The following is a 13975-nucleotide window of genomic DNA, read 5'->3' as shown; positions in this document are numbered from 1 at the left end:
TGAAACTAAGCTGCGCAGTACCCAATTAACCAGTTAAAGTTGAACAATTTAAAGCCCCAGCTTGGAAGTATAAATGTAATTGTGTAGAGTTCTGTCATGGTTGGGCTCTGCCAGAACTAAATTCAAACCCACAGAGTCTTCCAACAAGATCAGTTCTTCAGACATCTGAATACTGAGAACCAATACCAAAGTACTTATCTCGTACCTTGACTACTGCCTCTCTCACCCCCAAATCCTGTTTCCTTCCTCTTTCCTAACCCCTTAAGCCCGTTCAAAGTACTACAGCGTAATTTATTTCCAGCTCGATGCTCCAGTAGTATTGTGTACACTCTCCAAGTTCTTTCCTTTTTACCATCCTTACAAAGCCCACCTTCCAGGTCTGATAAGCAAGGATATTGATTTAGCATGAGGTGTCCTGCTTTTCAAGAGATCCAAAAAGTTCCTTTCCCAGCTCTCCTTCTCCAGTACAGTCCCTTCCACAGTCTCCCCTATCCTGGAAAACTTCAGCTGTTAAGAAGCTGCCTTATTCTCCTTCCATTGTCTCTGTTAGACTTGTCCGCCCCAGGACACATGAAGTAAAGGACAGCTCACTAAGAGCAAGTATCGAAACAACCCAGACTCTCCATCAGTCGGTAACACGGATAAATCTCCCTTTTCCCAGCACCCACACTGGTTCGCATTTGTCTCATGTATCTGTCACATGAGATTTGAACTAAACATTTTGAGATGGGAGCTCCAAATTTTTCATACATTTGAAAAAGAACTCAATGCTGGTGTCGTTCCCAAGGAAATTACGGCACTGCAGTTAAATGTGCTTTTGTTTTTAAATGGACAATACAAAAGCATACAATATTACTGTCCATTTCTCTTTTTATACATTCATGTCTTCTGAAGGCACCCCATCTTCATTTTGCATACACCTGACATACAAAAGGCAGCTGCCTGAGGATTCCCTTTTTTCCACTGACTTTCATGTAAGTTGTTAAGACAAACACATGCCTATAAATACTGCTTTTATAATTCAAAGTTGCATGCCTTTTAATGTTATCACATAAAGAGATTTAAGTGTCACTTGTTGAAAAAGACAGAAAATAAACCCCTGCATTATTAACGACCAACAGTTTAGGAATTACTTTTTCAAATTTCACTAGACTTAAAAGTCATGCACTACCACTGCCAAAAAAACAGTCTGCAGATCTGTGCAAAAGCACTTTTTAATTAGCACACATCTTGAGAGGTAACACAAATGACAGAGGAAAGTGATTCACAAGCTGATATTGCCTGGGAAATAATGAACCAGATTCAACATAAGCAGTCAAATACATACCCCAAAAGAACATGTTTTCAGTCCTTTACCTGATGTGCTACCCACAATAGCCAAAAACCCGCTTAGTTTGTGCAAAAATGTGCAAGTGACTATATTATTAAGGCTGATGTTGGAAGCATGAATGCCTTAAAACACAAAAGAAGTTTAATAAACTGTGATAAAGACAAAGTAAGCCATCAGAACAGCTTCATTTTTTCCAGCTTCATAAAACTGTACGACATCCCCATCCATCCCCAACCCCACCATCCTCTCCCCCTACCCCCTGCCACTGCCAGCAGAAGGAAGCGCTAGAAGCTTGATTTTCAGAATCAAAAGTTTTATAAGAGCTGAAGATAGGATTATGTTGTCTCCTTTGGTGGCAGAGTCAAGCTACTAGATCATAGAAATTCTACTTCTATGTAATGAGAAACGTTACTAAATCAACATAATAGTAACAGAGATCTTTGGAAAACTAACTTATGGGCATGACAATTGTAAAAAATTCCAGACATACAATAGTTCTATCAGTTTCTGTGAACATAAGCTCATGTTCCTCAGAGAGGTAGTCTAAAATATCTGATATTTCCCATCTCGCAGATTTCCTCACATTCAATTTCCCTGTGACAACCGATGTTCCTGCTCTAGTCATGGATATCTTGGTCTGAGAAGCTTGAGGCTCCCGATATACAGGTATATCCAGAAACAGCCAGTACAGTCAGAGAAGTCTGACCTTTAACAATACTGAAAAAAATATTTTAGCTATATAACCTGATTGATTAAAGATTTCTTACTGAAGATAAGCCTCAAGTACCTCTTCTCTTGGTAGAAGACTAAGGGTGGAGGTGAAAAAGTATCTGGGTTCTCTTTGTCCTCTCTGTCTTGTATCACAGATTTCACTGACAAAGGTAACCACAAGTAATTATGCTGCCTTACACAGTTTCACCTTTGTATCTCTGATTTTTATACCTCTGATTTTTCTTTGTTAGCTACTCATTCAAGATCCCTTCACCTGCAGAAAGTTCATCCTACAATAGAAACTCAAGGGAGAATTACTAGAAGTAATTGGTTTCCATCTGCCTAGGTGCCTGCAGTTTTATCACGGCTTCCTTTTCAACTGCAGACACTTTTAAGTTCAAAACCCCATGCTTTGGCAATAACGTTGTGCACTTCAAGTCTTCAAGAAAGAGATGAAAATAGACACTGACCTCACAAGCTGCGATTTCAGCCCTTTCCCTTGTATTTTCTTTCTGAAAGCTTAATGTTCGCGAAAATATTTCAGCCAGTTTCTAGATTTTTGCCTGGTTTTAGCACGCTTAGCAGCGGACTTCAACGTGAACAGTCAAAACTTCTCACAACCACTGAATTATTAATTACCTACTGAAATATTGCTCAAATCAAGCTCATAGCAATTCTGTTAAAAATTAATTCTCAAGTAAGAGAATCAAGTGCTGCCTGCTGGAGCACTCCCTGACTTTGCAGTGGGCAAAAGTCAAGAAAGAGTGCAATGTTGGTACCAACTGGTGCTGTCCGAGCCGCAGAGTCTCCTCTCCCTCTTACTAGGCATTTCCTTTCTAGAAAGGCTACTACTATAGATAGATATTTAAACTGTACAGCACAACAGTTTGCTATTTTTAGCTGCTGTTTAAAACTAAGCTGTAACCAATCTGAGTAAAACCCAGCAATTTAAATAGGAAGATTAACTACCAGCTTCAAAGAAGGTTTCTTTAATGGATCAGATTAATAGGGAAAAGGTCTTTCACAAATGAGGTTTAATTACCAAGCGAAGTCAGAGTTGCCTCAACATGGGATGCCACCAAATAAAAAAAGGTAAAAAAAAATCCTTTACTCTTGCAACTACTCTACGCTTTGTTACTTACAGTTGCATAAAGTCAATGAAAAAAACCCCACACAATCAGCGTGTGTAGCTGCCCACAAATTTCTGTGTAGTCAATTAAAGGATGTTGAGTTCCTGTAAATAAAATATATTTCCTAAGTGAGCTTGCTTTCAACTAGTGGGGGAAAAAAAAGAAGGGAACTCAAGGAAGAGGACTTTAAACAGCGAGACATGAATTGCCACAAAATCAGCTTAAATAAATTGTATCATTTAAGAGATAATTTCAGCACAGCCCATGTGTAAAACTCATGGTGTTCATAACAAGAACAGCATTCTGTAGAGACAACAGGAAGCTGAGCTCCATTTAAAACCAACCCCAAACTTAGGAACTGTATTGCAACCTTCTGCTATTAGCCTTGCATGAAGGAAAATCACCTAAAGACTCAGAAGAAAGTCTCAGCTGAAGAGTGGATTGAGAGCAATGAAAATATCAGAAATGCCGGTGCTAGACAGGAAATTGCATAAATTTTCAGGTATGACGTTTCCTGAACAACTTCGGTGCCAGACATTCATTTCCATTTTGTATTTCTGCCACCAGAACACAGAAGCAGAGAGCGATGCAAAGCAGGTTATGCATCATACCTCACAAAAAGTAGTGTTTCGTTTACAGTTTTAAACCCAATACTAGGCACTTTTTATATGTAAGAGATGTTTACATGCAATAGCTGAATAAACATCTGAGTTCTAAAAGTTATTTGAGTTAGAGACCCAGAGCAACAAGGTATTTCAACCCCAGGATTCACTGCAGCTGAACCAAGAGCTCGGCTGAAGGATATTACCCAGGCTCCCACTCACTGCCCCAAATCAAAAAGGCGTTAAAACACAGCAAGGCGAATACAAAGTTTTATAGCAAGCAAGAATTGGCCCAACAGCCTTCAGAACAAAGCACACCAGCAGCAATCCCATGCGCACCAGTTACAGATGTGAACACAGCCTCTCTACTCAAATATGCAACTCCTGTCATTATGGTCCTACGAACCATCTGGGCCAGAGCATCTCTCAAACGATATATTGTTCCCCATACCATCCCAAAGACCCCTCTGCCCACCACTGCACATTTCTACAAGTGATTCCCCAATTGTCCAAATATAGCCCACAGTTTTCATCTCCCTGAGTGTAAAACTAATCAATGGCCGTATTTACAGCTGACTTGTTCCTGCTTATTTATCACTGGCAAATAAGACCAAAAAGAACCCTGGAAAATACATCAGTAACTGATAAGTTTCAATTAAAAATAACTCGATTCAAAACAGTCAATGGACAGGTATTAAAACATGTAGCATGTCAACTTTGTCTCCTTCTAGCTTTTTAAATTACCACACAGTGTTAAGGAAAATTTTACGTTGTGTACACAATATTACATTAACACAAGAAATCAGGTGTTTTCCTGTACATTGCTTTACTGCTGTTATCTATTTTCTAGCCTTTCTCCTATTCTAACTTACTGTTTATCCAATCAGGTAGATTTTGCCCTATAGGTGTTTTCAATTCCCATTTGAAATAGCTATTGTGCATGTATTAATTAACCCAGGCTCATCTTTCTTGATCCAGGTTTTGAAAACATTCTAAAAAAATAAGCATCTTCTGACAGCAATTCACATTTTTCTCTCTAGAATAGTTTTCTACATGGAGTGGCTTTGTATTTATCACCGTACCCATTCTTAAAACAGTTTCACAGAAGTATACAACGTGCAACCAATATAATCCAAATGAATAACGTGCCTCAAATCTGGTAACATCTCATTATTGAACTCTAGCTAGTTTTCAGTTCTGCCATTAATTCCCACCATTTGCCAGTACAAGATTCACGCTCAATACTTCAACGTTAGATACAACCTCTCCTCAGACTCTAAAACTAGTATGGGAAATACCTGGCTTAGAAATGGAGTCACAAAGACCACATCCACTATAACAGAGCTTCAATTTTTCTTCATTACGCAAAAAAAAAAAAGATGCAGCTATTATAATATAATAATACATTAACAATATATGTCATCAGACCTGTAAGTGGCTTCATATTTAGCTTTTAAGGTTGAACTCATCTCCGTGGCTGGTACAAAACTTGGTTGTCTTTTCACGCCTAGCCTAAACAAGATATTTCTGCCAGCACAGCTGTATGGGACAGAGGTGCAACTCCCAGTTTGCAGCCATACCCCAGCAGAACACCCTAACACCAGTATCATTACACTGGTGTAACTAGCTGTGTTCACGTGGATCGTCTGAAGAGCTCAACCCTAGGCACACCCATGCCGACCGCTCTCACCTACAGCACAATAGCACACCAAGAAAATACCAACCAGATACAGGCTCACTTAAAAGGTACAGGCTGACAAAGAGTGTGTTAGGACAGCGCTCTACTGTTCTGACTGTGCTGAATATGCAGCCATTCATTTTTCTTCACTGTTTGTTAGACCTTTATTTTGTCCAGAGCTGCTAGCCACATACTTACTAAATTATTCTTCCACAGAAAAAAGTCCCAGGCAAGTCTAGCGCTTAGCGCAGAGAAACTAGAACAGTGTACTTCAACTTCCCTAAAGACAATTTCCAATGAAAAATGAGCTTTTAATATAAAAGAACACTGCTCAAATCCAGTTATTTAAATATATGGTGAGCTAATGATGCAGGTATTCTTACAAAGAAAAGCAGAACCAAAACACCCCACCCAAAAAACAAGTGTCTCTCATCTTCCACCTGGTATAGATGGAAACATGCCAGTTATCCCCCTTTTCCCCTTAAAAATACTTTTTCATTTAATTAACTTCAACTAGGTAGGCGACAGAGCTGTAAAGTTAACACCATCAAGTCTCAAGGCGGACCTGCAGGCAGCCCCGACAGCCCCATCCCCTCTCGCCTCCCAGCCCAGCCGTAACACACCTCTCTGGCCTGACCAGCGGCCCAGACTGTTCATCGCTCAGCAGGCAAACCGTAAAAGAGATTACAGGTCGGGGCAATGGGGTCCACTACAATCGGTCTTGCGAGGGAGCCCCAATCTTTGCTGTTTAAAGATGAGAAAACCCAGGCAACGGTGTGGGGAGGAGAGGGGCCAGAGGACCAGCTTCATCTCATGTGCTGAGTTTTGGGGCTACTCGTTTCTGGTATCCAAACACTCCTCCCAATGGTGGGGGAAAAGACATTTCAGAATGCGCTCTCAAACACTTATTGCAAAGTCTGAATTTTCAGTTGAATAGGCAAGCCTTCCAGGAACTGTAATATGTTTGCAAATTCTCAAAAAATTTTACTTTTTCCAAATTGGTTGCTCCCTCCTTTTATAGCTGCTTTACAGAATTAGCACAATCTCTCAGCTACCAGTTCACAATCAACCCAGGGTTACAGCTTTGCCTCTTCTTGCCTTGACATAATTTTCTTTGAGTATTATTGCTTTCGCCATTATGGTGAATTTTATTTACCAATTCTCCTTATTTTAGAGTTCTTGCGAATACCAAACAAACAAAAAAAACCCACACCTGAATCTCATGTGTAACCACAAGCATGTGATTTTCTAGAAGAAAGTCTTCCTCATTATGAATTAATGAACATTACAGCCCAGTAATCCAACTCAGGAAAAGAAATCAGAAATTCCTTACATACAGTAAGAAAAACTTAAGAGATTTAACTGCAGAAACTAGCATATTATCCAAGCAGAGACAACACCTCTGTATGTAAACTATTAAAATTAATTCCTTTGTATATTACCTTCTAACACAGCAATTTAAACCATTTTCTTTACATGAAGGTAGTTACAGGCATTTACCATAACTTGACTACCACCAAAAAAAACCCTAACTGAAAAACCCTAACAAATTGAGAGAGCAAGCAGGCAGTTCAGACTGAATTAGCTACAGCAGCACAAACGTTCTCAGTGAACATTGAAACCCACTGCCGTTTGCAAAATTATAGTGGGGAGAGGCAGCCATGAGAGAGTCCATAGAGCTACATGTCAACTTACAAAGTCAAGTCTCGATAGTAAGACCCTGAAGTCTATGTAAACAGCCATTTTACAGACAGGTAAATTAAGTACGTAAGAGCCAGCAGCAAAGCCTGAAACTCCTGAAGCCAGCACAGGACCACACTGCCAAGATTATCCATCACCTGGATTTGGCCTTGAACTGACCTGAAACCCCCAACTACCTCCCTGCTTCGAAAGTGTTAGTAAGAAAGTAAAAGCTTCCAAAATTAGTATTTCCAATTCAGAACATGATAGTGGTCCTGCTGTGTCTTACTACACAATGTAACCCACTGATATTTTACTTTTGCATTGTAATTTACCATTTTAAAATCACCACATAGCATACAGTGGTTGTTTGTAAGAAAATTCTAATTTTTTTTCAACTAGGTTATTTGGCTTTTTCCTAGAATCCAGCTTTTTTTTTTTCCTTTTAATTAGCTGTGCTCTGCCCTTCAGGATGAAAGATACATGTAGTTAAATTGTGTTTATTATTACATAAAAAACACAGCTATTCAAAAGAGATATCTGGACATGGGCTTGACAGAACCAGACACTAAGTGCTCCCCTCTCTTCAGCCCTCCTGCATTTGCTTCTACCAAGCTCACAAAAAGATGTAAAACATATCCCCGAGATATCTGTCAGGCTCTCAGTTAACGATGTTTCAGCTACAAACTGGTCTACCTTCAGACAGATGCAGACTCTTGATAAAGTAACTAATTTTAGTCTAAAACACGGCTTTAAAATCTATCATTTATTTCATGTCATTGCCTTCAGTTTTCCAGCTTGAAGGCTGGACATCTTCCCTCACTGCTTCCATCCAAGTTCTTGTCCCTTCAGCTTGCGTTCCTCAACTGCTTTCATAGTTAACAGAGTATTTCATGATCAAAAGTTTTAAGAACTAAACAAAACCAGAACAGAAGAGATATAAAATTTTATTTTTCCATATGAATAAAGAACAAACAGATCCACTAAGCAGTCAAGAAAAATGCTTACTACAATAGTGAGGACAAAAACCCTGCAGCAATGTCAGCTCAACATCCAGGAGATTCAATAGGGTGCGAGAAAAAAGTCCTTTCTGAAGGACTGAGCACCAAATACTCCCGTCCCCAGCTAAACTACATAGAGCTTCTCATTTCTTTAGCTTAACTAGTAGAAGCTGCAGCCTTTATATTTGATGTGGGTTACTTCAAGTTTTCTGTTCCTTGGAGCATATTCCCATCTCTTCCAATGGATGTGAGCAGGGTGCAAACATAAGGAGGTAAGCCTCTAGTAACTCCCTTCCTAGCCTAACAGTCCATTTACAATTCTCACTTGCAAGCAGCATGAAATAACTTCACAAAAACTGGAGCCTTTGCCTCAAATTGTTTTGCTTCTTGAAATGCAAGAATTCTCATAAAGTAACACCAATCTGGTTTTGGTTTAGGATTGACAGGGAAACGACTCATTCTGGTAAACAAAATGGGTCATCTTTTTCAGGTAACACTTCCAGAATTATTACAAATTGAGTTGAAAAGGTTATTTAATAAAGTTACTTGCTAAAACCTTCCACTGCTGTAAATATAATAGCACAGTTCAGTGCTGCTGATTCAGTTTCCTCAATTCTTCACTTAAACTTCAGGCTCCATTTTAACTTTATGAGTTACAAGATCTATTGTAATATTTTTCTTCAAAACGCTTAACAAGCACTCATTCAAACCACACCAAATTAAACAGAAGCTGCACAGTGTCTCTCCTAACAAACACAGTTTATTTTGTATTGGATATCTTTAAGGAACAACTAATGGATCATGTTGAAGCACCAGTTCTTCAGTACCGGCAGAGCCATTTCAAATGCCTTGGTACTAAAATATCTCAACATTTTAAAAGGCTACCTTTTTGTGCAAGTCCCAGTATTATCAGGCTTCAACAGAAAGAAACGACAGATTATGCAGACAATGAAACTCCCCTTTATCAATGCACTTACTCTGAAATCTTGGACCAAACCCCCAGGCTGGTATGAACAGGCGTAGCTTCAACTGAGGTTATGGCTCCACATCAAAGAACCCTAAAGTGTTCGTCACCTACATAAACTGTATTTAAAAACACACACACACATATGCTGGCATGTATTCACTTGATTTCATGGTCACGTTTCTAATAATTTCAGAACTTAATTTTCATAGAGACTTTTATTGTAAGCTAAATAGCACAGATCTCAGTAAAGGAAAACCTCAATAGCCTTCATATCCAATGCTAATTTGGAAACCAGCATCTTTCCTGATTTTTCAGTCATTAAAGTAAAAAGGCTCACCTCCTCTCCTGGGCCATTTCTGTAGTTCCCAATGTAATAAACCCCCCAAGCATCTCCCATTTCACAGCAGTACTCAGTGGAAAACTCAGCTCTTGTGCCTGCTCTAATACAAGGGAGGTTTCTCAAGAGAGGCTCAAAATGCTCAAACTTTCTTGAATTCAAAAGAGAAAAGTCTGTTATAACATGAAAAGATGATTAAGGTCCAAGTTCTTTCCATGCATTACCTAGGTGGTTTTTCTGAGGCATGTAAACACCTGCCTATATAACTCTGTATGTGAAGATAAAAGGAGTATTTGAGATGATGACTTGTAATCTGGAACATTCGCTCCTTTTGGACATCAGCTTGCTAGAAACGGGTTACTGCACCTTCTTGCAAGATTCGTTTTGGTGTGAAGCAGTTTGTTTTTTAAAGAACACATCTTGTAATCAGATCAGTATTTGCATCTCCTTGAAAGAGCAGTATCATCAGGAAAATCTAGATGCTCTCGTATAGATAGCACCGCTGAACCATGCAGTACTTCCCTCCTGGGTTTACTTAACAATGCATACTCTATGATCATATAAGAATTACTTTGTTGGCATATCATAACACCAAGCTCTTCAAGAATAAATCGAGATAATAGCGCCAAATTCTCTTCTGCAGTACAAGAAAAGAATAGTCAAAAATCAGTGGTTTCAGTCATTCAATGTCCCCTTTAATACCAAAAATCTCACACAAGCCTACTTGAAATCCAGTCTTCTAAAATAAATCAGTGCAGTATTACTATTGAACAACAGGAATACACTCAAGAATTCAATCCACTGTGTAACACAGGCTCAGCAAAAGTCTTCAAGGCTTTCAGGGCACAAGCACAAAGTGAACACGCACACTCCTAAGAGCCTCAGAAGGGTTTGGGCTTACACCACAACATTGCTGACATTTGCTAGTGTTATTAATATTTGACTTTATTTTCCTCCTCACTTCACCACCAGCAATCACAGTCCTGGAAACAGCCTTATAAACTCCACACATTATAGTTCAAGGATAGGGAGGAACAAAGGTCTATGGTTGCTTTCACAATGTGCAGAGGAGCAAGCAAGCACCTATAAGTAAATGCATGCTGTTACATTGCTGACTGAAGTCTTAGACACGATAGCAGGAGAGTCTGTCTTCTCTGGCCTCTCCTCTGGTAGCAGTAGAAACGCAGCATGCAACTACACTTCTCGGCTTCTGGAGGCTTACAAAGGACTTACTTTAGCATGATCTCAGCCTAAACTAAATAAGCCCTTGATGGACATTTCTGAGAGAAATCGACCAGAAAATAAAATGGATTATCCACTTCACACCTCCACCTTTAAACCAATAGTTGACTTAATTGCCAGACTTAAGTTGCTGATAACAGTATGCAGCTACATTTGTCTCCCCTCTCCCAAAAATGGTCCCAAAAATGCCCCCAGAGACACCAGAAAGGATGAGCATTTCTACAGAAGGCAGAGTTGCTAAAGAAAGCTTGAAAGTACTTGAAACAAAAATCGCTTACCAACTCATCACCCTGTTACAGACCACCTGACAACCTGGACCATCTGATCACATCTACACTAGACCTCTCCGCTAAGTGTGGACCAGTTGTTGGTATTCCAGGCATGCCAACCAAGAGACCCAAACTGCAGACTTGAGACACTATGTTTCAAAAGGGCAAAACAAGCATGACTGTAAACAAAAACCAGAAAACCCTCCTGCTGCTTCCATCAACATACTGCCAAATACTCAGATCTTCACTGATAAAAGGAAACCAAAGCACACAGCAATATTATGGAAAATATCTGCAGCAGGCAAATCCTCCTTCCCCGATTTTCAGTGCCTTGATAACAAGGAGGAAGGGTGGCAGCAGTATGCTGTTGCCTCCATCTTTAGCAGGCACTGGAAAGGAATTTCTGGTCACTTTTACTGAAGGAATTCAAAACTGTTTCATGTTTGAGGAAATGGCAAAGAACAGGCAACACAGGCACTACCACCAAGTAAACCCTATGGCAAGGCAAACAATCCAGAAAAATCCAGAAACGACTCTGCCCTCCCCATACCTGCCGGGAGACTCTACAGGAGATTTACTGAAAGATTTCTCCTCTTCTCACAAGATGTAGAGAGGTACAGTTAGAGTATATACAAAAGGTTTTTGTATTCACTTTTGACTCTAGTAATGGTGGCTCAGTTCCACCAGCATTGAAAAAAATTAATAGAGAAAAAGCAATGGCACATACAATCCTAAGGACTTCACACAGATTTAAGAAAAACCAGCAGTAGCCACTGCCCCTCAGAGCCAGTGACACAGGACCTGGGCTTCTCGAACAGATTTTGGAGTGGTAGAGATCCAGCAGCAAAACTCTCATCTTTCGAATCATCCCCTTAGACACTAGATGTTAAGTTTCAAGTCCCAACTCTGAGAAACTGAAAAGCTGAAGTTTTTCTGCAAAGCATTCAAGTCAGGATGTTAAATTCCACTGTTTTATATCATCTTAAGACTCAGAATGAGCACTCAAGAGATCGCTTTTTAAAACCCTTCTGCTTCTCGTTTTTATTTAGCACCGATACCATTAAAAGATATGTATTTTATGCTACAAGTAAGGACTTAAAACAATCCAAGATTCATTCTTCTACTGTATCTACCAGCTGCGTGCCACTACCGAAGTAACCAGTAACCCTAAATGGCTTAATTGAAATGGTGCAAGAATTACTCTGCTAATAGTGGTGTCACACCACAGATCTGGGGAAAAACTTTTCATAGCATCAGCCATCCGTTCATTAAAAGCACATTGAGAAAAATCAGCATACTTCTCAACAAAAGCCTTACATTTGAATCAAATGAGAGTCAATAAGCAAACAAAGCTCCCAACAATGCTGTTTTACCCACTCCATACACTGAGATAAACTCCTGCCTTGTAGCACTTGGGGAAAAACCGGGAGCCCGTGAAATTGATACAACTACTGAAGAATACCTAAAACCCAAATAACTCAATACCTAATCATGTTGCTGATACTTGGTTTCTTATGGAATCTTGACCCCTATATGTATATGAGAAGCTTGGGACTACATGAAAGAATGGATTCAAACAAACCAGTAAATCAATCCACGCTTTCAGTTACTGTTATGACTAAACTTCACTTATGTAAGACTGAGATACACACTTGGTCAAATTCCGTAATTTCTGCATCTCGCAGCACATAAATACGCAAACAAGCTTCACTTTAACTATCAAAAGCTAAGCACTATCCAAATACAAGCACAGAGACAGACAAGGAATAAAAGGTTCTTAACACCTGACAAAATTGAGGTATACTATATATACAATCAGTCAAAGTTTTATCATCAAAGAACAGGACTGGAAGGTCTTCTCCCTTAAAGGTATTCTGAACATGGACACCTAAACCCTTCTAAAACAACCCAGGTTCTTGAGAAATGCTTGAGATTTTCAATAAGTTCTCCAGTGAGCTCATATCCTTCCCTTTTTGCTTGGCCATCTTCGCTCAACTGCACATTCACAGCCCCCAGGATGAGCACATGACAGATACAGCTTTATGTTTTCTATTAAAACCCTACAACAGAAGTAATTTGAATATTCCTTGCTGTTTTATAAGAAACATTCCCAACTTTGAACTCGGTCTACAGAAACAGAAAACAACAAATTCTCTTTCTTAAGCCCTGCCTTTAGGAAGGAAGGATAAGCTTTGCATACTGATTCTCACATTCTGAAGAAAGCAGATTACATCCAGGATAAGGAAATTGCAAAAAAACTACCCAAGTGGCACAGAATGGTAAGTAAAAAATAACAAACGGTCAAGGGCAAAAAGAAAAAAAAAGCCAAACTCAAAAACCAAAACCAGCAACAGAGAACAACTTAACTCTCAACCTCCCTTTCTAGAACTGCCACTAAATGAAGGCAGCAAAGCAAGACACAGAATAACAATTTTTGTTGCAACGTTTTCTCCCAGGCTTCTCAACAGCCACTAGCTTTGAGTAGAAAAAACCAAAGGTTAGAGGATCGGTGCCACCCCCAGGTGCCCCACCATACAGATTTCATTAGACTAAAAGCTGCTTCTCCCCCACGCCAGCCCCTGCACCGCCACAACAACTCCAAATTACCACCCAGATGATACTGTCCTAGAGATGAAGCGCCCTGCTCACAAGCCCAGCACCCCGCACTCCCAGCTCAGCACAAAGCTCACCATCCATTTTAAAAGCCAGCCAGCCTCCTTTCAACTTACACGCTTTAACACTCACTGCATTTAACCTACCCAGATGACTCTTTGATACAAGGGCACAGAAAAGCCATCTCAAAAAAAAACACCCCCCCAAAAAAAAGTATCGATATCAATATAAACAAACGGCGTCTTCTGCAGATGGCGATTACGGCAATTAATCCCTCCACAAAGCCCGCCGGTGGAGCACCGACGCAGAAATCTGGTCACTCAAATACTTAAACTCTCCAACTCCACCATGTAACAAAGGCTTTTAAGGCTTTTATTTCCCCCTCCTAATTTGAGCTAACAATCCTTGGTGAATT

The sequence above is a fragment of the Cariama cristata genome, unplaced genomic scaffold (genome assembly GCF_000690535.1).
Source record: "Cariama cristata isolate BGI_N322 unplaced genomic scaffold, ASM69053v1 scaffold5214, whole genome shotgun sequence".
NCBI lineage: Eukaryota > Metazoa > Chordata > Aves > Cariamiformes > Cariamidae > Cariama > Cariama cristata.
The sequence above is the reverse complement of the archived record's forward strand: the minus strand, read 5'-3'. Positions refer to the sequence as shown.